Source organism: Jaculus jaculus, chromosome 14 (genome assembly GCF_020740685.1).
Source record: "Jaculus jaculus isolate mJacJac1 chromosome 14, mJacJac1.mat.Y.cur, whole genome shotgun sequence".
NCBI lineage: Eukaryota > Metazoa > Chordata > Mammalia > Rodentia > Dipodidae > Jaculus > Jaculus jaculus.
Genome location: NC_059115.1, coordinates 35,187,471 through 35,211,503, shown reverse-complemented (window position 1 = coordinate 35,211,503; position 24,033 = coordinate 35,187,471). Strand labels below are relative to the sequence as shown.

Here is a 24,033-nt window from a genome sequence, read left to right as displayed (position 1 = left end):
CTGCTTTCATGTGGTTTAGAGTCTAGTGTGTGAGTATGGAAAGGGACTTTGACATTACTTCAGTGATCTCTTTAATGAAAACTTTTTTTGTAGACTGAAAAGCATGTGCCAGTGGTCATGAGACTGGATAAGTAAGAATAGGTTCTATAACAAAGGCAAAACTTTTCTCCAGAGACTTCCTCAAGGGAATGGTGTTTGAATCAAATCTGATGATAATTTAGGCATTAGCCAGTTAGGCAAGAAAGAATAACATGGCACAGAGATGTAGCAAGAGGGATTATTGTGACTGTGAGGCTAAAACAAACTAAAAAACTTGGCTGGGCTGGAGGAATGGCTTAGCAGTTAAAGCACTTGCCTGCAAAGCCAAAGGATTCAGGATTCAGGTTTGGTTCCCCAGGTCCCACGTAAACCAGATGTAGAATGTGGTACATATGTCTGGAGTTCATTTGCAGTGACTAGAGACCCTGGAGCGCCCATTCTCTCTCTCTCTCTCTCTCTCTCTCTCTCTCTCTCTCTCTCTCTCTGTCTGTCTGTCTCTCTCTTTCTCTCCCTCTTTCTCTCTGTCTCCCTCAAATAAATAAATACTTTTTAAAGCTGTGACTGAAGAATAGAGAACACTGGAGGATGTATGAACTGAACCCATAGTTGAAGAGGTAAGAGCAGATAGTGAGTTCTGTTGAACATGTCTAAAGCTTGATCTTTATTCTGAGTATTAGATAACAATGGAGCAGAATATTTCATCCTTTACCTTCAAAGTTTGACTTTGAGGTATCCCCACAACTTAAAGGATATTTACCGTGATCAAGAATATTAATGTCAGCTTGGGCACAATCCTTAGGTTTAGCTTATCTTTGCATTGTAAATCTTCTCATTTAATCATCAAATACCACAGAATGAGCATCCATTAACAGGCAGAATAAACGTGATGCATGGAACTAGCAGCATTTTGAAGTTGTAAGGATGCTCAAGCATGGCATTTAATATTTTAAGGACCTCCCTATGAAAAATGAGATGTAAACTTTATATAGTGAGCTGAATAGGAACAATGATATAAAATCAATAGGATGTATCGTTGGAGGCAACATGGCTAACTATGTCAGATTAACCACATTTTCAGTCTTTGTTATATAAAAGTAGAATGTTTTCAGAAATATGGTCTTTATACTGTTGGAGAGAAAAGAAATAAAATTAATTCGATATTAGCTAGATGTACATGACACTGCATATTCAAGTGGAAACTGGAAAAATTAGTTTGACATCTGGATAATCTGTCTGTAAGTCAGGGAATGCTCATATGCATCCCAAGCATGGGGATGGCTAGCGACAGCTTTCCAGTACATGCTGACATTTGATGTTCTGTAGAGGTCGGGGCTGGACGGGTTGTCAGGTGCGGTTTACCATTATTTTTAATCTAAGGCCAAACCCAGCCTTTTGTATTCTCTAACCCATCTTGTTTTATCAATAATGTTATTCTTTTTTAAAGTTTTTTTGTTTATTTTTATTTATTTATTTGAGAGCAATAGACAGAGAAAGAGGCAGAGAGAGAGAGAAAATGGGTGCTCCAGGGCTTCCAGCCACTGCAAATGAACTCCATCGCGTGCACCCCCTCGTGCATCTGGCTAACGTGGGTCCTGGGGAATTGAGCCTCGAACCAGAGTCCTTAGGCTTCACAGGCAAGCGCTTATCCGCTAAGCCATCTCTCCAGCCCAGTAATGTTATTCTTGTGCTAAGCATAGAGAATAAAACAAGTGAAGCCATTGTCCAAATGATGACCTCATAGAAAGGGAAGGAGACTGTGTTTTTCTAGTATACTCCTTCCATGTGGAAAATATGTGAGCCATGATTATGTTTATTAAATTGTCCATGTCCCAAAGTTAATTGCCTATTCTCTCCTCATTCTTTCTATTTTTATTAGGCAAGGGTTCTCTAAAGAAACACAAACATGTATAATGTGTGTGAGAGAGAGAGAGAGAGAGATATTCAGGCATGGTGGCACACACCTTTAATACCAGCAATTGGGATGCAGAGGTATGAGGATCACTGTAAATTAGAGGCCAGCCTGTGTCTATAGAGTGTATTTCAGTTTAGCCTGGGCTACAGTGAGTCCCTACATCAAAAAAAATCCTCAAAAGAAACTGTGTGGTGTGTGTGTGTGTGTGTGTGTGTGTGTGTGTGTGTGTGTGTGTGTGTGTTGACTAGACTGCTTCTGCTGACATGATAGGGGCTGGAGAGTCCAAAAATCCAAACATGGGAGGAACTGGCTTAGTTCATGAAGTTGATTGCCTCTGCAGTCCCAGTCTGATGCTGAGGGCTAGAAGATACCTGGAGAACAGGTTGTAATTTAGAATATGTTGGAAAACTGAACAAGTTGGAATATGATGGCAGTGGTACCGGCGGTAACAGAGTCAGATATACTTAAGAAGAAAGCAGACAGGCAACACTGTTTTTCTGTGGGGCTCTTTATGTCTGGGTCACCGTTGTGGAAGGTTCCCCTAACTCTGAGGGTTACATTTTCTCCCTCAGTTAATTTCTTATAACACTTTCACAATCATACCCAGAGCTGTGATTTTAGTTCATCTCAAATCCCATCAACTTGATAATCACCATAACCATCACACCTTTCTTCTGACTCCCAGTCTAGTAAGTCACACCTTACTGAATGGTGGTGATTCCTGTTGCCATCAAGACTATTCTTCCTCTTTTGAAGGTAAGTACACAAGTAGTATTATGGGTTACCTTACTGAATGGTGGTGATCCCTGTTGCCATCAAGACTATTCATCCTCTTTTGAAGGTAAGTGCACAGGTAGTATCATGGGTTTGTCTTTCTTCCTTCTCCTTTCATTTTCCAAACCCAACTAAACATATTTATTATTTGGGTAATTTCCAAAATTTAAAAACATCTTGACACATGGATAGTCTTCCATCTTGTAAGTGGAAACTGGTGAGAAGGTCATGCTCATTGGCTAATCTAAAAGGGAAATGGAAGTAATGGACCAAGGTGAAATGTCTTTCTAATAATTAGGATTTGAAAGAATTGTGAAAAATGCAGTTTTAACCAAGGTCCGAATAAGGAAACACTGATTGCTATAAGGATATAGAAGAAGGAAGGGAATACTGCCTTGTAGACATTTTATGAAATGGTAAAATAGTGGCTTGTCCAAAAGAAGCAGCCAGAAGAGCAGACTACTGGCATCTGATACTGTGAACTGCATCCACAGAGGCAGTGGATATTTTGAGTAGAAGTCTGCATAAAATAGCCTCCTTCATGCCTGCCTGTGACTGAGGTCTGCACAAGAATAAGGGAGTCTTAAAATATTTGTTCCTTAGATGCACACACAGCTTAATTGTTTTGATCTGAACTGTATAGTCACTTTAACTAAAAGGAGTTACTCTTCTTTGTTTACTGAAAAATTTTTATTGAAAACTTCCATAATTATAGGCAATAAACCATGGTAATTCCCCCCACACACACACACACACTTTCCCCTTCACAACTCCTCTTTCCATCATACCCCTTCTCCCTCAATTAGTTTCTCTTTTATTTTTGACAGCATCATCTTTTCCTCCTATTATGATGGCTTTGTGTAGGTAGTATTAGGCACTGTGGGGTCATGGATATCCAGGCCATTTTGTACCTGGAAGAATGCACTGTAAGGAGTCCTACCCTTCTTTCTGGTCTTATATTCTTTCCAAAACCTTTTCTACAATGGACCCTGAGCCTTGGAAGGTGTGATAGAGATGTTTCAGTGCTGAGACTCCTGTCACTTATTTTCAGCACTATGGTGCCTTCTGAGTCATTCTAAGGTTACCATCATATGAAAAGAAAAATTTCTCTAATCAAAAGTGAGAGTAGCATTAATGCATGGGTATAAACATTAAGAGAAGTGCTTAGTGGGCAGTTTGGTGAGCATAATATATACATTTAGCCAGATAGCAGCAGACATTACACCCCTAGGACTCATGACTTCCCCTATCATAGGTTTTCATTATCAGACAAGTATTCCCTCCCATGGAGCAGGACTCCAGTCCAGTTAGAGAGTGGTTGGGTTTTCCCCATAATAGACATGCCACTATTGCACCCATTGACTCATTTGGCCTGGCTGGCCAAATTTAAGGCTAGCAGTATTATAAGGAGTTACTCTTATAATCTAACTCTATGTAGACCAGTATGGAATCAGTCATTTGTCAAAACACATTTGAAAATATATCTTGAGATCATTGGTGTTTAGAGAATTCAAACTCTCAGGCCATGGTGTAATGATAAGGTCTGAAACCCATATCCAAGTAAAAGATCATAAAGGGAAGAATAATGTTGAAAAGTATTCACTAAAAAATTTTAGAGTAACCTATCTAATGCTGTCTAATTGGCCATGAGGTTAGAGGTGCAGGCCTTGCTATAGAAGATGTCCTGAGACACCATGTGATGTTCTTTCCTATAAATTAGCCACATTAATTTAACTCCTCCTTCAAGCTTGAGATACCACCAGGTGGTTTGATATTTTAAGGACATTCCAATTTTCTTTCAGTACTATCCCAAAGGTTCTCAGCTTATGGAATTGGCTCTCCCCCATCATCCCTAGAAATTAGTGTAGTTTTACTGATAGAAACCAGAGAATGGCAGGGAGTCATCCTGCTGATTGCTTATTTTCTCTGACACCCCTGAAGGAAGTACGTAGTTCAGCAAGTGGAAGGTAGTCTAGACTTTTGTACAAAGCAGAGACACCATAGAACAGGAATTAGTATCATTCATGAAATTTCCTAGAAGACCCACATTTTCTTTCTTTTTTATTTAATTATTTATTAACTCAGTTGCAAGCAGAGAGAGGTAGAAAGAGAGAGATACAGAGAGAAAATGGGCATGTAAAGGCCTCCAGCAGCTGCAAATGAACTCCAGATAAATGTACCACTTTGTACATCTGGCTTTATGTGAGTACTAAGGAATTGAACCTGGATTTTTAGGCTTTGTAGGCAAGTGACTTAACCACTGAGCAACATCTGTCATCCTAGAGCCACATTTTCAGTTGGAAACAGGGATCAATGTTCATATTATAAACATGCTCTTCTAGAGAGTTTGCTATGGATCACTTGTCCTTGAAAAGCAGGACAATGAGATATAATTTATATGCAGTTTGTACTTGTATCTCCTGACTTATGGACACCAACAGATCATGTTCTTAGCTGAGGATTGACAAATCACAACTAACCCAGATCTCTGGTCTGAATATGATACCGCTGGGAATGATGACTCTTTAGAGGTCAAAGGAAGAAAGGTAATGTTGCAAATGAGATAAGGTCTATAAAAAAGAAATTCATCTCCAGTTCAGAAAATCTTTGTATTAAAGAAATTATGAAATCATAGACTTTATAATCAAAGAAGTTAGGGTTTGCTATCCAGGATTATAACCTTGAAAGATTGGACAATACTGCTTAACTTTACAACATAGTTTCTTGTGCTTGAAGTGAAGAGAAAATAACATTACTTTCAAAATAACTGTGGGGATTAAATTTGTTATTCATGTATATGTGATATTAGCACAGTTCTAGCTTAGGACTGGCATACTCAGTGTTCATATTTCCAGCATTCACAGCAGTTCTGGGATGGATGCCATTTCCCAGTAGGAATCCATGATTACCTTGTTGTTTATGTCAGTCCTGAGGAAGAAGGGGATGTCTATCAAACTCCAACTGAAAAATAAAGCTGGAGATCTGGCTAGCCCATAGATATAGACAAGGGTTTCTCGTGGAAGGCACATTGCATAGGGTTGCCCTGAGCTGCTAGACAGGTTGCAGAAAGGCAGGATACAATGATGCGGTCTGAGTGGAATGTTAAGCTCCAGGTCTGTGGAAACATGAGTGCCATTTGTGTATCCATGCCTCAGGCCCCTGGGCTCACCTGACTCCTCATATCACATATGCTCCCATTCTTCCCTGGTGAGCTATTTCCTTACGTGGTTAGTCAAATTTTCAAGGTCTCAGCTCTCAAATGTATCCTCCTTTCTCTGAAGAAGCTTCCGAGAATCTGAATGTGTTGGCTTGTAGCAGCCATAAAACACATCCCTCTGTCACATCTTCTGGCTTACACAGAGCATCTGTCTAACCAACATGATTGTTCTCCCAGGTGCCACTTTGCAAATACAGATTCATCAAGGTTCCCTCCTTGTTGAAAGGGAAGAACTTGGCATTTAGGAATCCATCATCCTATGAAGGGACAATTTGACGCTTAGAGATTTGTTCTCTTTTTGTAGTGGCAGAGGATAAATAAATGGGTAACATCATTTTTATTTATTTGTGCAACAACAGACTGAATTTCATTGCTTGTATTTGCAAATCACATAGTTTGTAAATTCAGTTTTTATTTTTGTCCTTAAGCGATGTCCACTGTGGAAATATAACAAGGGTCAAAGAGCATACCTTTTTGAAGATATAAGCTTATTTTTTTTCTTTTTTAAAGGGAGGAGTGTTAATAGAGGATCTCAATGTGTAGCCCTGGATGGCCTGTTTACTCCAGACTGGCCTTAGATTAAAGGTAATCTCTTTGTTACAGCCTCTGGAGTGCTGGGATTATAGATATGTGCCGTCGTGTCCAGTTCTGGAGTTCAATATTCCAGGTCAGAATCCTTAAGTTGTGTTATTTTTTACATGACACTTCCCACCAATAATAGATGACGTGGAATTTTCTTTCTTTATGAAACCTATTTGTAAATGCTGGTAGTGAATAAGTCATGCATCCACTAGGTATCTCATTCTTACTGTCACCTGATCACTACTTGTGTAATTTGTTAACAAGGCTATTAAAGGAATTACACTTAAGAAAGTCAAGTGCTTTGAGAATGTATTTACAGAAATGATTTGTGACCATACTAATTAGCTTCCCCTGTCATTTTATTATTCTATTCTGAGTTGACCTTTAATTGTTATATAGATGTTGCATGGCAGAACCTAATTCACTTTGTATGATTAAGGAATTCACATCAAATATTACAGATGAATAACATTTAACTCTTCAGTGTTCCAAGACTTTTTTGAAGACATTTTGATGGGCAGCAATACAAAATGTATTTTCTCACCTTTGTGCTTTTTTAAAGAGCTGATACAGATTAATTAAGATTTAATCTCTATGACCATGAATTACAGGAATGTGTCTTAATGGTGTTCATTTTTATTTTTCATTACTTGATTCATCCTTAAATATTGTTCTAGGTTGGCATTCCTTTCCTGCATGATCTCCTCTTAAATCTCCTCCAAGCTATCTCCTATTCTGTGGGAGCTGGAGACAACCAGTTTTTAATTGTACTTACTAGTCAATTATTATTTGAAGGCAATCGTTAAGCACTGAATGACTATACTGTCCCATATGGACTCAAGCTATATAACTGACTTTGGTTCCTGTTCCATAGCAACTGTCTGGGGAGCCTGCCAACAAACTGTGATAGATGAGATAAAGATTAGCATAGCAATCCTTAATTCTATGACTGGAAAAGATCTGACTTCCACACCCTAAATCCTCACTGATCTTGGAAAACCTCTTTATATTTTGTTAATGTAGAATATCAAAAAGAGGCTGATGTTCATAAAAGTGTGTTTTGAGACTTTGGATTCCCATGTCATCAAAAATAGAGTTTAGTGTCATCTTAAGCCATATTAAAGGCCATTCCAGTCCTATGGATTTTATATATATTGACAACTTCTATACTTATAGACAAAAACCATGGTATTTCCCTTCCTTCCTCTCCCCTTACCCACTTCTTCCTTCATAGCTTTGCTCTCTGCCATATTCCTTCCCTCTGTCCATTAGTCTCTCTTTTAATTTGATGTCATCTTTTTCTCCTATTATGAAGGTCTTGTGTGGGTATTGATAGCCACTGCAAGGTCTTATATATCAAGGCCAAATTCTGTCTGGACAGTTGCATTGTAAGGAATGGTACACTTCCTTTGACTCTTACATTCTTTCTGCCACCTCTTTCGCAATAGACACTGAGCCTTGGAGGGTGTGAGATGTTTCAGTGCTTGACAATCCTCCAGCCCTTCTTCACAGCACTATTATGCCTTTTGGGTCATCCCAGTGGTCATCACAATCTGAAAAGAGAAGCTTCTCTAACCAGACATAAGAGTAGAATTAATATATGAATACAATCATTAAGTGTAGTGCTTTCAGGGCAATTTGGTGAGAGTAACATATGCATTTATCCAGACAAGAGCAGGCTTTATACCCCTAAGGCTCATGACCTCCCTTGTTTTTGATTAGGATTTCAGTACCAGACATGTATTTCCTCCCATAAAGTTGGCCTTTAGTCCAATTAGAGAGCAGTCGGGTTCCCCCAGAGCAGACATGCTACTATTGCACTTGTTCAGACATTTGGCCTGTCTGCCCAAACTTGAAGCTTCCAGTGTCCACTGTTTTCATAGCTGATGACTTCTGTCTCTGATAAGGCTGCATAAAGTGCAACATTTGCCACCTTTCAGTTGGCTGGGCTACAGGGAGAAGGTTTTCTGCTCATCACCAACTTGATTTCTCAGTGACTGCCACTCAGACATGTGAAGCCTTCAGCAACAGGGTCTTACCATCTCTTTCTCATCGGAAACTGAGGGCCTTGGCAATAGCTTTTAATATTTTGGGGACAACAGAGACCTACCTGTCCAACAACTCACTGGAAGGTATCCCATCTCAGGCACTGAAAATTTTCTAGTAAAGTAGATTTTCATATATATTATTCAGAATATCTTGAATTTTGATTGATCCTGCCCCCCACCTTCTTTTATACAATCTCTTCCCCTGACCTCACTTAGGCCTTTCCCCTCCCTGTAATCAATTCTTGTACTTATATATACACAATACCATCCTCTTAAGACCTTCCCTATCCTCCCTCCCTTAAGGCCTTTTTCTAGCTTAAGGGCCTCTGCTACTGACTTTTGGTTCCAGATCACACACAGTCTATGCATTTGTAGCTAGGATCCACATATAAGAGAACATGTGATGTTTGGCTTTCTGGGCCTGGGTTACCTCACTTAGTATAATCCTTTCCAGATCCACACATTTCCCTGCAAATATCATAATTTCATTTTTCTTTACCTTTGAAAAGAACTCCATTGTGTAGATATAACACATCTTTATTATCCATTCATCTATGGATGGACACTTAGGCTGGTTCCATTTCTTAGCTATTGTGAATAGTGCAGCAAGAAACATGGTTGTGCAAGTATCTCTAAGGTAGTAAGAAGAGTCATTAGGATATATGCCTATGACTTCTCTAGCTGGATCATATGGCAAGTCTATTTTTAGCTATCTCAAGAACCTCCACACTGATTTCCACAATGGCTGTACCAGATTACGTTCCCACTAACAGTGCAGAAGGGTTCCTCTTTTACCACATCCTCGCCAACATTTATTGTCATTTGTTTTCTTGTGATTAGCCATTATGATGGGAGAGAGATGGAATCTCAAGGTAGTTTTAATTTGCATTTCCTTGATGGCTAAAGATGTTTATATGCAATCTGTATTTCTTCCAGTAAGAACTCTATTTAGTTCCTTAGCCCATTTTTAGATTGGGTTGTTTGACTTCTTATTGTTCTATATTTTTAGTTCTCTGTATATTCTGGATATTATTCCTCTGTCAGATGTTTAACTGGCAAAGCTTTTCCCCCATTCTGTAGGTTTTCTCTTTGCTCTATTCACAGTGTCCTTTGCTGTACAAAAGCTTTGTAATTTCATGAGATCCTAATTGTTGATTAGTGGTTTTATTTTCTGAGCAATTTGGGTTACATTCAGAAAGTCATTACCTATGCCAATATGTTGATGGGTTTCCCCTACCTTTTCCTCTAGCAATTTCAGAGTTTCAGGTCTGATATTAAGGTCCCTGATCCACTTGGATTTGATTCTTATGCATGGAGAAAGATAAGGATCTATTTTCATCTTTCTATATATAGATATCCAGTTTTCCCAGCACCACTTTTTGAAGAGGCTGTCTTTTTCCAACGAATATGTTTGGCAGTTTTGTCAAAAATCAGATGGCTCTGGCTTCCCGGATTAACATCTGGGTCCTCTATTCTGTTCCATTAATCTACAAGTCTATCTTTGTGCCAATACCATGCTGTTTTTGTTAGTATGGCTTTATAATATAGCTTAAAATTGGGTATGGTGATATGACCATCCTTATTTTGTTGTTCAAAATTGTTTTGGCTATTTGAGGAATTTTGTGATTCCAAATGAAATTTAGGATTTTTTTCTATTCCTGTGAAGAATACCATTGGAATTTTAATGGGGATTGCATTACATGTGTATATTGCTTTTGGTAAGATTGACATTTTCACAATATTGATTCTTCCAATCCAAGTACATAGGATATCTTTTCATTTTCTTGTGTCTTCTGCAATTTCTCGCTTGAATGTTTCAAAGTTCTCATTTTTATTGAGGCAATTATGAATGGGGGAAATTTCCTGACTTCATTCTTCGCATGTGTGTTTTTAGTATATAGGAAAGCTACTGATTTCTGTGCATTTGTTCTGTATTCTGCTATGTTTCTAAAAGTGGTTTTCAGCTCTAACAGTTTGCTGGTAGAGTCTTTAGGATCTTTTATATATAGAATCATATCACCTGTAAATGGTGATAATTTGATCTCTTCCTTTCCAATTTGTATCCCTTTTATGAGTGTCTCTTGCTTATTGCTAAAGAGAAGACTTCCAGTACTATATTAAATAAAAGTAGGACCAGTGGACAACCTTGTTTTGTTCCTGAATTTAGTAGAAAAGGTTCGAGTTTTTCACCATCTAGTATTATGTTGGCAGTAGATTTGTAATAAATAGCATTTATTATGTTGAGATGTGTTCCTTCTATTCCCAGTTTCTGTAATATTTTTACCATGAAAGGATGTTGGATTTTGTCAAATATCTTTTCAACATCTATTGAGATGATTGTGTGACTTTTGTCCTTCTGACCATTTATATGATCTATTGCATTTATTGATTTGAGTATGTTGAACCATCCCTGCATCCTTGGGATAAAGACAACTTGGTTGGGTTTTGATATATTCTTGTATTCTGTTTGCCGATATTTGGTTCAGAATTTTTGCATCTATTTTGAGGGAGATTGGTCTGTAATTTTCTTTTTTTGTTCTTTTTTTGCCTGGTTTTGGTATGAGGGTGATTCTGGCATCATAGAAGGAGTTGGGTAGAATTCCTTCCTTTTCTATTTTATTGAAAAGTTTGAGAAGTATTGGTGAAAGTTCTTCCATGAAAGTCTGGTAAAATTTGCCAGTGAATCCATCTGGGCTTGGGCTTTTTATAGTTGAGAGACTTTTTATAAGTGCTTAGATTTCTGCACTTGTTATAAGTATATTTTAATGGTTTATCTCATCTTGATTTAATTTTGGTAGGTCATATGAATCAAGGAAATCATCCATTTCTTTCAGGTTTTCAAATTTAGGTGCATATACAAAGTATGTCCTTATAATTGTCTGAATTTCTTGGGTATCTATTGTAATGGTGCCTTTTCACCTCTAATTTTCTTAATTTATGTTTCTTCTCTCTTTCTCCTGGTCAAATTTGCTAAGTGTTTATCAATTATTTACCTTTCAAAGAACCACCTCTTTGTTTCATAAATTCTTTGGATTTTTTTGTTTCTATTTCATTAATTTCTGCCCTAATCTTTATCATTTTTTCTTGTCTACTGCTTTTTGGTTTGCCTTGTTCTTCTTTTTCCAAGGCCTTAAGGTGAAACATTAAATTGTTTATTTGTGAACTCTCTAATTTCTTAATATAGGCACTTAGAGTTATCAATTTCCCTCTTAGGACTGCATTCACTATGTCCCAAAGCTTTGGTATGTTGTATTATTATCATCATTTGATTCTATGAATTTATTGATTTCTTCAATGACCCACTGACCATTCAATAGTGCATTGTTTAGTCTCCATGAATTTCTGTATGCTCTCTAGCTTTTCTTGTTGCTGACTTGCAGTTGAATCCCATTGTGGTCAGATGGAGTACAAGGGGTTATTTCAATTTTTCTGTATTTGTGGAGATTTACTTTGTATCCTAATACATGGTCTATTTTAGAGAATTTTCCATGTGCTGCTCAGAAAAATGTATATTCTGCAGAATTTGGTTGGAATACTCTGTAAATATCTGTTAGGCCCATTGTTCCATGTCATCATTTAATTCAGTTGTCTCTTTTTTTTTTTTGCCAGGATGACTTGTCAATGGATGAAAGTGGGGTATTGAAGTCTCCCACTACAATTGCATTTGATGTTAACTGTGACCTTAAGTCTAATAGTGTTTGTTTGATGAAACTGGAAGCCCCCATGTTAGGTGCATATATGTTTAGGATTGTAATGTCCTCCTGCTGGAGTGATCCTTTAATCAGTATAAAATGTCTTCTTTATCTTTCCTCAATAATGTTGGTTTGAAGTCTATCCTGTCAAATACTAGGATAGCAACTCCTGCTTGTTTCCTAGGCCCATTTACTTGAAATATAATTTTCCATCCTTTTACTGTCTGTGCTGTCTATCTTTTATTGAGAGATGAGTTTTTCCTGGAGGCAGCAAATGGCAGGATCCTGCCTTTTAATCCAGTCTGCAAGCCTGTGTCTTTTGGATGGTGCAATAAGGCCATTGATATTAAGAATTATTGTTATTATTATTATTATATTATATAATATATAATATAATAATATTAATATTAGTATAATAACATTAGTATATATTAATAATATATTATATATTATTATATAATTATATATTATTATATAATAATATAATATTAATAATAATTAATAATATAATATTAATAGTGATATATTATTATTATTATTTGTTTCTTTGAGGGAAGTTCTCACTCTAGCCCAGGCTGACCCAGAATTCACTATGGAGTCTCAGAGTGGCCTCGAACTAACAGCAATCCTCCTACTTCTGCATCCCAAGTGCTGGGATTAAAGGCGTTTGCCACCACAAATGGCAAGAGTTATTATTGAAAGGTATGCATTTATTCTCACTATTCTTATTTTGTAGTGTTTCCTGTTTTCCCTTTGCTCATTTGTTTTAACTGTTATTTGAGTGTTGTTTATTTTTTCCTATTTCCTCCTGAATGTTTTGCTTTCTCTTCAGCATTAAGAATTCTTTCAAGTATTTTCTGTAGATCTGGTTTAGTTGTCATAAATTCCTTTAGCCTGTTTCCCCCCCCTCCAGTGGATTGTCCTTATTTCTCTATGAATTTGGATAGACAGCTTTGCAAGATAAAGTAATCTTGTTTGACAGTTGTTATCTTTCAGAACTTGGACTACATCATCCCAAACCCTTCTGGCTTTTAAAGTTTGTGTTGAATAATCTGCCATTATTCTGATGGGCTTGCCTTTGTAGTTGGCTTGCCTCTTCTAACTGTTTTCAATATATTTTCTTTGGTTTGTGTGTTCAGTAGTTTATTTACAACATGGCAAGGAGACGTTCTTTCCAGATTTTGTCTGTTTGGTGTTCTAAAATCTGCTTGTATCTGCATTGGCATTTCTTTCCCAATTTGAGGAAATTTTTCTTCTATGATTTTTTTTTTGAAACACCTAGTAAGCCTCTGGATTGAAATTCTTCTCTTTCTGTTATACTCTGAATTCTTATGTTTTATCTTTTCATAGTGTCCTGGATATCTTGAGATTCCCATTCATATATTGCTATTAGCATGTCTTTCTCTTTGTTGAACTGTATTACATCTGCCATCTGGTCTTCTAGTTTAGATATTCTGTTCTCTCCTTCATCCATTCTACTGGAGAGACTTTCCAAAGAATTTTTTTTTTTTTTTTTAATTTCATTGACTGTATTCATCAGAGCCAGGATTTCAGCCTGGTTTTTCTTCAGTATTTCTATTTCCATACTCATGTCTTGTAATGACCTCTTTATTTCATTAAACTGGTGTGCTGTGTTCTCTTTCAGAAGTTTGTTTTCTTCTTTAATTCTTTTGTTTTCTTCTTGGATTCCCTTCATTTATTCTCTGAGTTCTTTGGGAATAGTTACCATAATTTTATTGAAATCTTTTTCAGGCATTTCATCTAAAACAGCCTCATTGGTGATCACCAATGATTTGTGATTGATTTATAGTTTTTGGTGGGACTGTATTGTCCTGGTTCTTTGAGTTTCTTATATTATATTGCAGCAACTTTTGCATACTGAATTGATTTGATGCTTGGGTTTTCTACTTATCTGCAGTGTTCCCAGACATGAATATCCACCTCTACATACCCTCAGGATATGAGTTCAAGGTGCCATGTGTAGCTCTTGTCCCCCAATCAAGTCACAGAAGTAATCCTATGTGTTGAGTTTGCTTGCAAAGCAAGTATTCTAGTGGACTGGGTAGAGTAATTTACTGGCAAATTCTAAACTTCAACCAAGTAACATACATAATAAAAAAAAAAAAAAGAAAAGCACAAAGTATGCAATGGTGGGGACAAACAGATAATCATATAAGTCAAAATCTCTAAGGCTGTGTGTTGTTCTACACCCTTAATCTTGTCAGCTTGGATATAAAGATTTCTGTTCTGAAGTGGGTTCTAGGTCAACCTGGATCTGGATCAGACGCTTCCCCAATAATGACAGAAGCAAAAAACAGAGGCCCTATATATATGAAAGCATCAAAGGCAACAATATTCAACCCCCAGATACAGATTATTTGAAAATGGTAAAGCCAACCAAGAATATCTACCCCATATCCAGCTCTGACAAGGAAAGAGAAATTAGCTTTTGCAGGACGTGTGCATTTTTCTTTCGTTTTTGTCAGGCAGCCTCATTACCTTTTGGGGTTGCTTTCAATTTCACCAATGCTGAGTGCCCGCCTTAATCCCTCCGTGTTGTGCTGTGCAGCTGTACCTCTTATCCGCTCTGCTGGCTGTGTTGCCACTGGGGGCTGAATGTTTGAGGTTTGTTGTTCTGATGGTGGGGGATGGAAGAGTTCAGATTTCTGGAGTTGCTCGCATTTTCAGTAGCTCTTTAGTTCATCTCAGCTGTCTTCCCTTCAGATTTCCTAACTTTGAAAGAAGGCTGATGGAGTTGAAAAATCAGTTGCTTGGTCTTTGCTGCTCCTGTCCCCTGGTGCCTGGTGGGACTGTGCTGGGCGGGCACACGGATCATGGCCGCAATGGCCTCAGTGGGACTCTGGCTGTTTTTCTCCTTTCTGGTGGGTCTTGGTCTCTCAGGCTTCTACACTATGTCTACAAATAACCTGTACTCCTTCACTTTTCAGAAGAAGAGTGTATTTTGCTGGGGTTTTGCTTAAATTCCTCTGTAGGGTGGTTTGGTCTGGCTCCTAAGCCTCAGTCTTACCCAGAAGTCCTCCTATAGATTTATTTTTAATTAACTTGAATATTGTGGTGACTTGATTCAGGTGTACCCCATATAAACTTACATGTTCTGAATTCTAGGTCCCCAGATGACGGCAATTTTGGAATTAATGCTTCCTAGAGGCAGTGTATTGTTGGGAGCAGACTTACAGGTGTTATAGCCAGCTTCCTCTTGCCAGTGTTTGGCACCCTCTTCTGTTGCTGTTGCCCATCTGATGCTGTCCAGGAGGTGATGTCCACCCTCTGCACTGCAGAGCGTGTTTTTCTGTCAGAAAAACAGGTGTTTTCTGTCAGCAATGTGAACCTGACTACAACAAATATGAACATTTATTTCATTACACTATCATAGCACCTGTGAAATTGCTGTGTTTTATAATCAAAGAATAGCTAGGCTCTTTGCGTGGCTGCAAGTTACCAGCTATTTCAATGGTCAGACCCTCCACAGATGGACAGAAGAGAGGAAAGGCAAGATGAATAAATGGGACTGAATTCCAGATGTAATCGTTAGCATGACCTTTCCTATGGTTGTATACAGCAGTAGTTACAAACATCAATTAATAGCAACAGCAACAACAAAACACACAGAACTTTTGATTGGTTTCTAGAACATCACTTTGCTGTTCACATCTCCATTCTAATGTTTCATAGAAAGTGAGTCTACCTCTTAATGTTCTCTCTTCCCAGCTGGCCCATGGGCTGGAACTATAGTTTTAAAGGGATGTCTAAAATGTGTGTGTGTGTGTGTGTGTGTGTGTGTGTGTGTGTGTGTGTGTGTTTTCTGTCTATGGGAAGCTACCCATGACTTCTTACTTTCCACATTTCCAGCCTGGACCCAATCTATTCCTGCACATGGTAGTACCTGTAAAGGTTACTGCAGAGCGAGTATCTGGTCCTGGCTCCAGCAGCTCCTCAGGGCTGACCATGGTTTTGATGATTTCAGAATCCTCCTGTGACTGTGGCTAGGGAAACTTGCAAAATTTTGGACTTTTTAAAGGGCTTATGCCAATTGTTTGTCCTCACACATCTCCTTAATCATTCCTCTCTCATCTTCCTTTAATTGTTAGTTCTCACCCAACTCTTCAACCATTTCTCTCTCATCTTTCATCACTGTTTAATTCTCACACATCCCCTCAAACATTTCTCTCTCATTTTTCATCAGTGAATCCTTATTTAGGCCAGTGAAGGGGTCTAAGATATTAAGCCATGTCTGTCTACAGCATGTGTGTCATATCCACAATCTTTTGAGATCCCTTTCTTTCTTAAAAATATATTTTAATTATTTCAGAGATGGGGGGTAGAGAGAAAGAGAGAGAGAATTGGCACACTAGGACCCTAGCCACTGTAATTGAACTCCAGATTCTTGGGCCACCTAGTGGGCATGTGCAACCTTGAACTTGCCTCACTTTTATGCACATGGCTTATGTAGGATCTGGAGAGTGGAACATGTGTCCTTAGGCCCTGTAGGCAAGTGCCTTAATAGTTAAGCCACCTCTTCAGCCCAGAGATCCATTTCTTGAAGCTCAGAGCCTATAATTGATCATGTGATGCTGTCTTTTAAAACTGAAATATCCTTTATATATTTTTATTTTTATTTGCTGCTATATTCTTTGTGTTGTATTACATCCATATTGTGCAGATATGATAGGGGAAGTTCAGGACCATCACAGAATGAAGGCATATTAATGGAAAATAGGAACATATTAGGGTATTACTCTATGCCCCCCCCACAAGAGAACAGGTGAAGTAGGAAGGTTAGGGAATGGAAGGCCTTTGTCCTTAAAAACATAATGCAATCATTGCACTAAATTTATAAGAATATTTTCTCAAATCTTGGCCATCTACCCTCATATAATAGAGATCTTTTAATTGTAATTTACTTAATCTTTTTTTAAAAAAATATGTATTTTATTTTACTTTTTGGTGTGTGTGTATTTTTGTAAGTGTACCTGTGTATATTCATGGCTATGCCCACATCCCAGTATGCATGTGGAGGTCAGAAGGCAATTTTCAGGTATCTACCCTTGTCTTCTACATGTTCCAGGCAAGTTCTGTAGATATTCACCATTTCATTCTCCAAGATAGATGGCCAGCAAGCTTCTGATAGATATACCTGTCTAGCCCACCTTCTCACCTCAGAATTGCTAGGATTAGAGATGTCAGCTATAGAGTCTGATTTATTTTTACATGGGTTCTAAGGATACAAACTCAAGTACTCATACTTGTTTTGGTAAATGCCTTACCCACCGAACCATCTCCCCAGCCATGTGATAAAGATTTATAAATGTTTACTTAACCTGGGAATGCTTACTACTTCTACTAACCTCATGGCATGAAAACGGGTCTTTGTTGCATGCCATTATGATTTAGGTCATGTCCCCCTTAATTTCTTTCACCACGTTGCACATCTAGGCAACCACAGGGGCTGTGTTTAATTCTGTGCAGAACCAAGCCAAGCAGAGGAATTCTACACTGCAGACTCAGAAGTATCCAAGCAAAACTGCTTCTGTAAATGCTAAAAGCATAAGTATTTGGGCTGCATGTCATTTCTTTCTCGTTAACTCTAACATGCAGTGGCTTTAAAAATGGGAATTATGGCCTTTCCATATTTGGAAAGTCTATAAGGCTGGGTTGTTAATGAAAAGGAATTCCTGAACTAGGGAAATTCATGCATATCTGTTTCCTTAGCAACAGTCCATAAACAAAGTGCCTCTTATAAGCAACATAAGTGTTATAAATTGGATGCTTAGCATCATTTTAGTAGGCATAAGAACGGGCTGTTGAATAGCTTTCCAAGTGTCATTAAGCAAGTTGGAATGGAATATAGCCTCCCATACAAACAATATTTGGTAATAGAGGCTTTCAGCCACCCTCCTCTACCCCCAGAGAGAAATATGGAAACTAAAAGCATTTTAGGATTTTACTATGGGTGCAATGTGATATTCATTTTTCTAGATAATACAAATGTGCTCACAATATAAATATCAACCATATCTAAAAACCCAGATAAAACTTAGCTGGATCACTTCTGATTTTATCTCCCCATTTGCAGGGACAGATTCACAGCAAGAGGCAGATACATCGGGAGATTCTACTCTCCTGGTCTTCAGTGACCTGTCATCCTAGCGCAGAATGCTTTTGCTAATTGTCTTCACCATCTACTGAGTGAAGACACAGTATCCAACTTGCAGATTAGATTGTCACTAATGCACTCAGGATACAGATGAAGAATTAAGGAGTCACTTTACCTGGCATGCTATGAGCTCTTTCTGTTTCCTTGTCAACATGGAGAAGTTACTTAATTGTTCTCACTCATCCTCTGACTCCTCATCTGTTCAGGAGTACAATAGTTCACATTGGAGTCATTCATGGGAATTAAGCAGGGTGAATCTAGTAGAGATCCTCAGCAAGTTTAGCACCATCCTGGTGCACATTGTTGTGGAGGTGACTCATATAAGAGTGGCCTTTGTAAAGAGACAAGTGTCTTCATGGCTCATATTGCATGTTCCTTCCTGTTTTGTTTTCATAACCAGTCTTATCCTTTTTTTCCTAGATGTCCTATATACCTTATATAGTATGCTATGCTGATAACGGTCCCCATCTATACATTTAAGGTATTCTGTGTTATGCCCTTATCAACCTTGAGAGCTAGACAAGGCTATTAATGTACTTTTGTACAGATCAAAACAAAGCAAAACTTAACCTGGGAGAAGGGTTATAGTTATTGAGAGTTTGACCTGCTTCTCGTGAGTAAGCACAGAGCACCAGCAGCTAATAGAGCACAGTCACTTTACCATGTGTTCTGTCATTCTCTTAATTACTTAGGAAATGGGTATGGAACATTGGCACTGGGAAAGCCATGTGCTGGTCCAGGGACCACAAGTGAGATCACTGATTTCATAAAATTTATTTTACCATGCAGGAGACAGCAATAAAAAGATAAATAGTACTGTAAGATTACTATAAGTTCTATTTAGTGCTATGGAAGAAACAAATCACAGCCTGAGGTAGAAACTAGCAGGAAACAGTTGTTCCAGGTGCACATCATAAGAGCCCTGACCATCTATGTAAGGTTGTTCCCACTATATGCATGTTAAAATCATGGTCCAGATGCATCATTGAATGATACACATAGCTCATAGCCCCCTATACAATTTCTTATCTGCTGCCTAACTGCTTTCCAAAACCTTTGGAGAACTGAATGTGAATAAATACTTTTTCATTTGAGGGTCACTTCCTGGGTTTGTTTGCACAGCAATTGCTTCAATTTGTAGCATGTAGGTATATTTGATAATGATATCTTTTGTTCCTCACTGATAAATGGCTTCGTGGAGAAATAAAATGACACCATTTCTTCTTTCCTGAACTCAAAATAATTTGATGAAAATCTAGGAAGTAGCTTGTACAGAGAAGAAAGAAGAGCCTGCCATCCCTTGTTTCATAAACATCATGACACTGTAACAAGGAACCACGGCCAGGAGCATACAATCCTCAGCAGTACCTCCTTCCCTGTGTCCCTCTGTCCTTTCCTGGGTGGAGAAAACACAGCCTGCCTTCTTACTAAAGCAGATGGTAGAGACTGATATAATAAGAAACCAGGGCAGTCCAAAATAAGACATTTAAGATAACACATATCCATCTTGGAGTAGCAGTTATAAATTGACCTTCCAAAGTCATCTTAAAGCTCCAGAAGTGGGTAATTTACAATGAAAAGAAAATGTAGAATGTTAAGATACAAATACTTTTCCTTTAGAGAATAGTCATGTGTAAGTCCAAACAAGTTTGTAATAAATGATTGCATATTTGAATTAAATTAGGAAAAGAAGAAAAGATTATGTTAATAACTAAGCCAACACATTTCCCCTTGTATGGGAAGATGCACATGAAACACTACCAGAACATGTTCCTAAAGCATTATTGGACTCCTAAGGTCTGACAGACTGTTGTCAGTTTGTCTATGTGCATGACACCTCCAGCACAGACCACATATTCCTAGATTCTCTCCTTCCTGGGGTAAGCTTTGGACATACAAATGCTGAATGTTAGCTATACAAAGCTTAAATTAGTAGTGCTTTTGACATGCAAAAATACCCATTGTTTCAAACATTTAGGATATTCCAAGGACTACCATATAAAGACTTAAAACTCTAGCAAAGTCTTTAGGGACATGGAAGAAAGGTTCTCTTCTTTCAGTTCTGTTAAGAGATGCAAATTTTTCCTCCTTAAAGGCCTTTGGAAAATACCATTCCATTTGTCTCAAATTCCTGCTTCACGCTATGGCTTTTGACGATTTAATACTCAATATCTCTTTATATATCTCAGCATGTCACCTCTTCCAAGGAGGTCTCCACTTAGGATACTACCACAAATTAGAATTTGATATTTTGTTAGTTACTTTTCTCATTATTGTGACTAAATACCTAAGAGACAGCAGCTTAAAGAAAGAAGAATTCATTTTTGCTTATGGTTTCATGGGTTATGTGCCACTGTCGCAGGGACAATATGGCTGCAGGGAAAGGAAGACGGCTGGTTACATCGCATTCATAGCAAACAGGAAATGGGGCAGGGCTTTAACATTTTTGTCTATCCCCAGTGACCCACACTTCCTCCAGCAAGCTTCCACCTCCTAAGTGTTCCACAGCCTCCCCAAACATCACTATCAACTGGGAACAACTGTTCAGACATAAGACACTATGAAGAACATTTCATATTCAAGTCCATCTATCTTCTGTCCTCCCCTTTGCACCTCTTTTTTTTTTTAATTTTTATTTATTTATTTGAGAGCGATAGACACAGAGAGAAAGACAGAGAGAGGGAGAGAGAGAGAATGGACGCGCCAGGGCTTCCAACCTCTGCAAACGAACTCCAGAGCGTGCATCCCCTTGTGCATCTGGCTAATGTGGGACCTGGGGAACCGAGCCTCGAACCGGGGTCCTTAGGCTTCATAGGCAAGAGCTAAGCCATCTCTCCAGCCCCCCTTTGCACCTCTTGAGAGACACTGGTCTCTGCTTCTAATGACACATTCATCACTGTGGTGATAATTTATCTGTTCTACTGAGCTTCACAATTAATGAAAGCCAACAATAATTTGTCTTGATTGTCCCCAGTTTTTTGCAAGACACAGAAAGGAAATAAGTACTTATTTGAATTGACAAATGTTATATTTTGTTTGTTTGTTTGTTCTTCATGGTAGGGTCTCACTCTAGCTCAGGCTGACCTAGAATTCACTATGTAGTCTTAGGGTGACCTCAAACTCACCGGGATCCTCCTACCTCTGTCTCCTAGGAATTGGGATTGAAGGTGTATGCTGCCATGCCTAGCTCAAGAAAACTATGAGAATTCCCAAATATGATAAACTGTTAACCATACTTCTTTTTAAAAGAAAGTTATGAGAATAGAGGCTAGAAGAATGCATCAGTCCCTCAGCTTTGGCCATGTCCTTCCTGTTAGAGTGTATGTCATCCTTACAATGAAAAACAGTTGTTATATCCTCTGTGTGATGAAGAAATCAGATTCCAGGTTAAAAATACAATAGTAAATATAACTATAAAACCCAGGGCTTATTAGACTCTGTGAAATTCACCCTGTAGGTGGATGCAAATGTTTGTGAATGTTGTTCTTATATTTTTGCAAGTTTGATCATTAAGAATTTGGGGCAGTATTTTTAGGAATTCATAATATTCAATGATACATCATAGTCACCTGTTCTTGGTTTGCTATGTTTTTGTTTGTTTGTTTGTTTGTTTGTTTGTTTGTTTGTTTTCCCCAAAAGGTGGAATTGAACCACTCTGCTGCTAAACAGCTACAGGTTTGAAGCCTGCAGCCCACCCACTGAGGCTCACCCAGGCCTGCTTTGTATTTTTATACTCAGGGTTTAGTTGAAGGAAATGAAACCCAATTTAAAAGCTTTAATTCCTCACAGAAGCCTCCTGAAATCAGGTTATGTCTGCTATTTTACAAATGAGGATATGAAAACTGGTTGGAGCGATGGCTCAGTTTGTAAAGTACTTGGTATACAAAACGGAGGACCTAGAGAGTGCCTATATGAATGTCTGGCATGGTGGTGTACGCCTATAACCCCAGCAGTGGAAACAGGAGGATCCCTATGGCTTGATGGTTGACTAGTTTAACTGAATCATTGAGCTCCAGGTTCAGTGAGAAATACAGTGTCAAAAAATAAGGTGAAGTGCAACTGAGAAAGAAACACATCACTGACCTCTGATCTGCACACACATGCACATAGAAACACATGCCATAAAAAATAAAATGACGGCCCCCTTCCTATGTCTGATTATAATACAAGATCATGGTGTCAAAAGTCAGAATCAGAATTCAAACCCATGTGTAGTCAACTCAAAAATCTTATGTTTAGTTGGGCATGGTGGCACAAACCTTTAATTCCAGCACCTGGGAGGTCAGTGTGGAAGAAGGCCACCAAGCGTTCAAGGCCAGCCTAGACTACAGAGTGAGTTCCTGTTCAGCCTAGGATGGAGTGAGAACCTGCTTCTAAACAACAACAACAGCAACAACAACAAATATCTTTTGGTTTTCCTTATTTTTTCTATCTAAGCCTGTTTTGTTTTGAGATACTGCATAGTGAAATGTGTAACACTACATGCAACAGTTTGTGTGTGTGCAGTACCAGCCATGACTATGCCTGAGAAAAGACATGCAGCACTGGGGATGTGGGTCATCTATTACTGTTGCCTTCCATATGATCAAAGCTACAAATTAAATCTCCACTACTGAAAAAAAAAAGTCTTCTGTTGGTTGTCACGGTGTAATAAAGCTGTAATCACAACCCTGGATAGTCAGGAAGATCAAGTTTCAAGGCCAATCTGTGTTACATGTGACTCTATTCAGAAAAGCGCAGGGAAAAAAATAGAATAAAGAAAAAAAATTAACTATCATGACATATGTGACCAGTGGATTCTGTTACTTTAAATTCAAGTTACTCACAGGAGCCCTGTACTAAAAATGATATCAACATGTTGCCACAGAGCTCACTCACTGTGGGGTGGGGGGGTGGGGGTTGGGTGTGTGTGTGTGTGTGTGTGTGTGTCTGAGATCCTTTACCCAGGAGTGAAGAAGAAGTGTGGCCAAAAGAACAACGGCTATCTTCAAAGAAGAGTTCAAGTGCCATAAACTCCAGATGTGTGTTTCATTATGTCCCTACATGCCATCTCTCTCTCCCTTAGGTGGTTTGCCTCTTTAACTTCCTTCTCATTGTAATGTCACAGTGTGTATTCTTTTAAAATCTTAAATGTGGCATTACTGATGTTTATGGCCCTGGTCTGTCATTCCCAAGCAATGCTAGTAGAGAACCTTATAATCCTGTACAAACACTTTGTGGTTTTGTGCTTTTGAATGTGTGCTTTTTCCAAACTCACTAGTCCTTTCCTATGCTCAGGAATCCCTTAGTCATTCTAAAAAAAAAAAAAAAAAAAAAAAAACCTCCATTTTTATTACTTTTACTTAGAGTACTGGCATGAGCATAAAACTCCTGGTAATCCTATGAGCCTAACATACTGGTAATAAGAAAAAAATGCCAGTTTTTTCAGACCATGAGAATCTCAATCTAGCTTTAAATTTGCTACGTAACCTCAGCTGGCCTCAAATTATGTATTTTCTTGCTTCTACTTCCTGAGAAATATCATTAGAGGTATATATGCCACTAAGTCTAGCTCTAAATAGCTTGTAATTGTTTACTGTTATTCAATTTTATAC

The 24,033-nt window shown here is 38.2% G+C and overlaps 1 protein-coding gene and 1 non-coding gene across 5 annotated transcripts in view; one reads left to right on the top strand and one right to left on the bottom strand.

The window, feature by feature from the left end:
• Grm7 (glutamate metabotropic receptor 7) overlaps positions 1–24,033 on the top strand; it is a 934,876-nt gene that overhangs the window by 573,808 nt on the left and 337,035 nt on the right. The window lies entirely within an intron of this gene.
• Positions 22,070–22,154, bottom strand: Trnastop-uca. Its single transcript has one exon. It is a non-coding gene; the product is annotated as a tRNA-Sec (tRNA).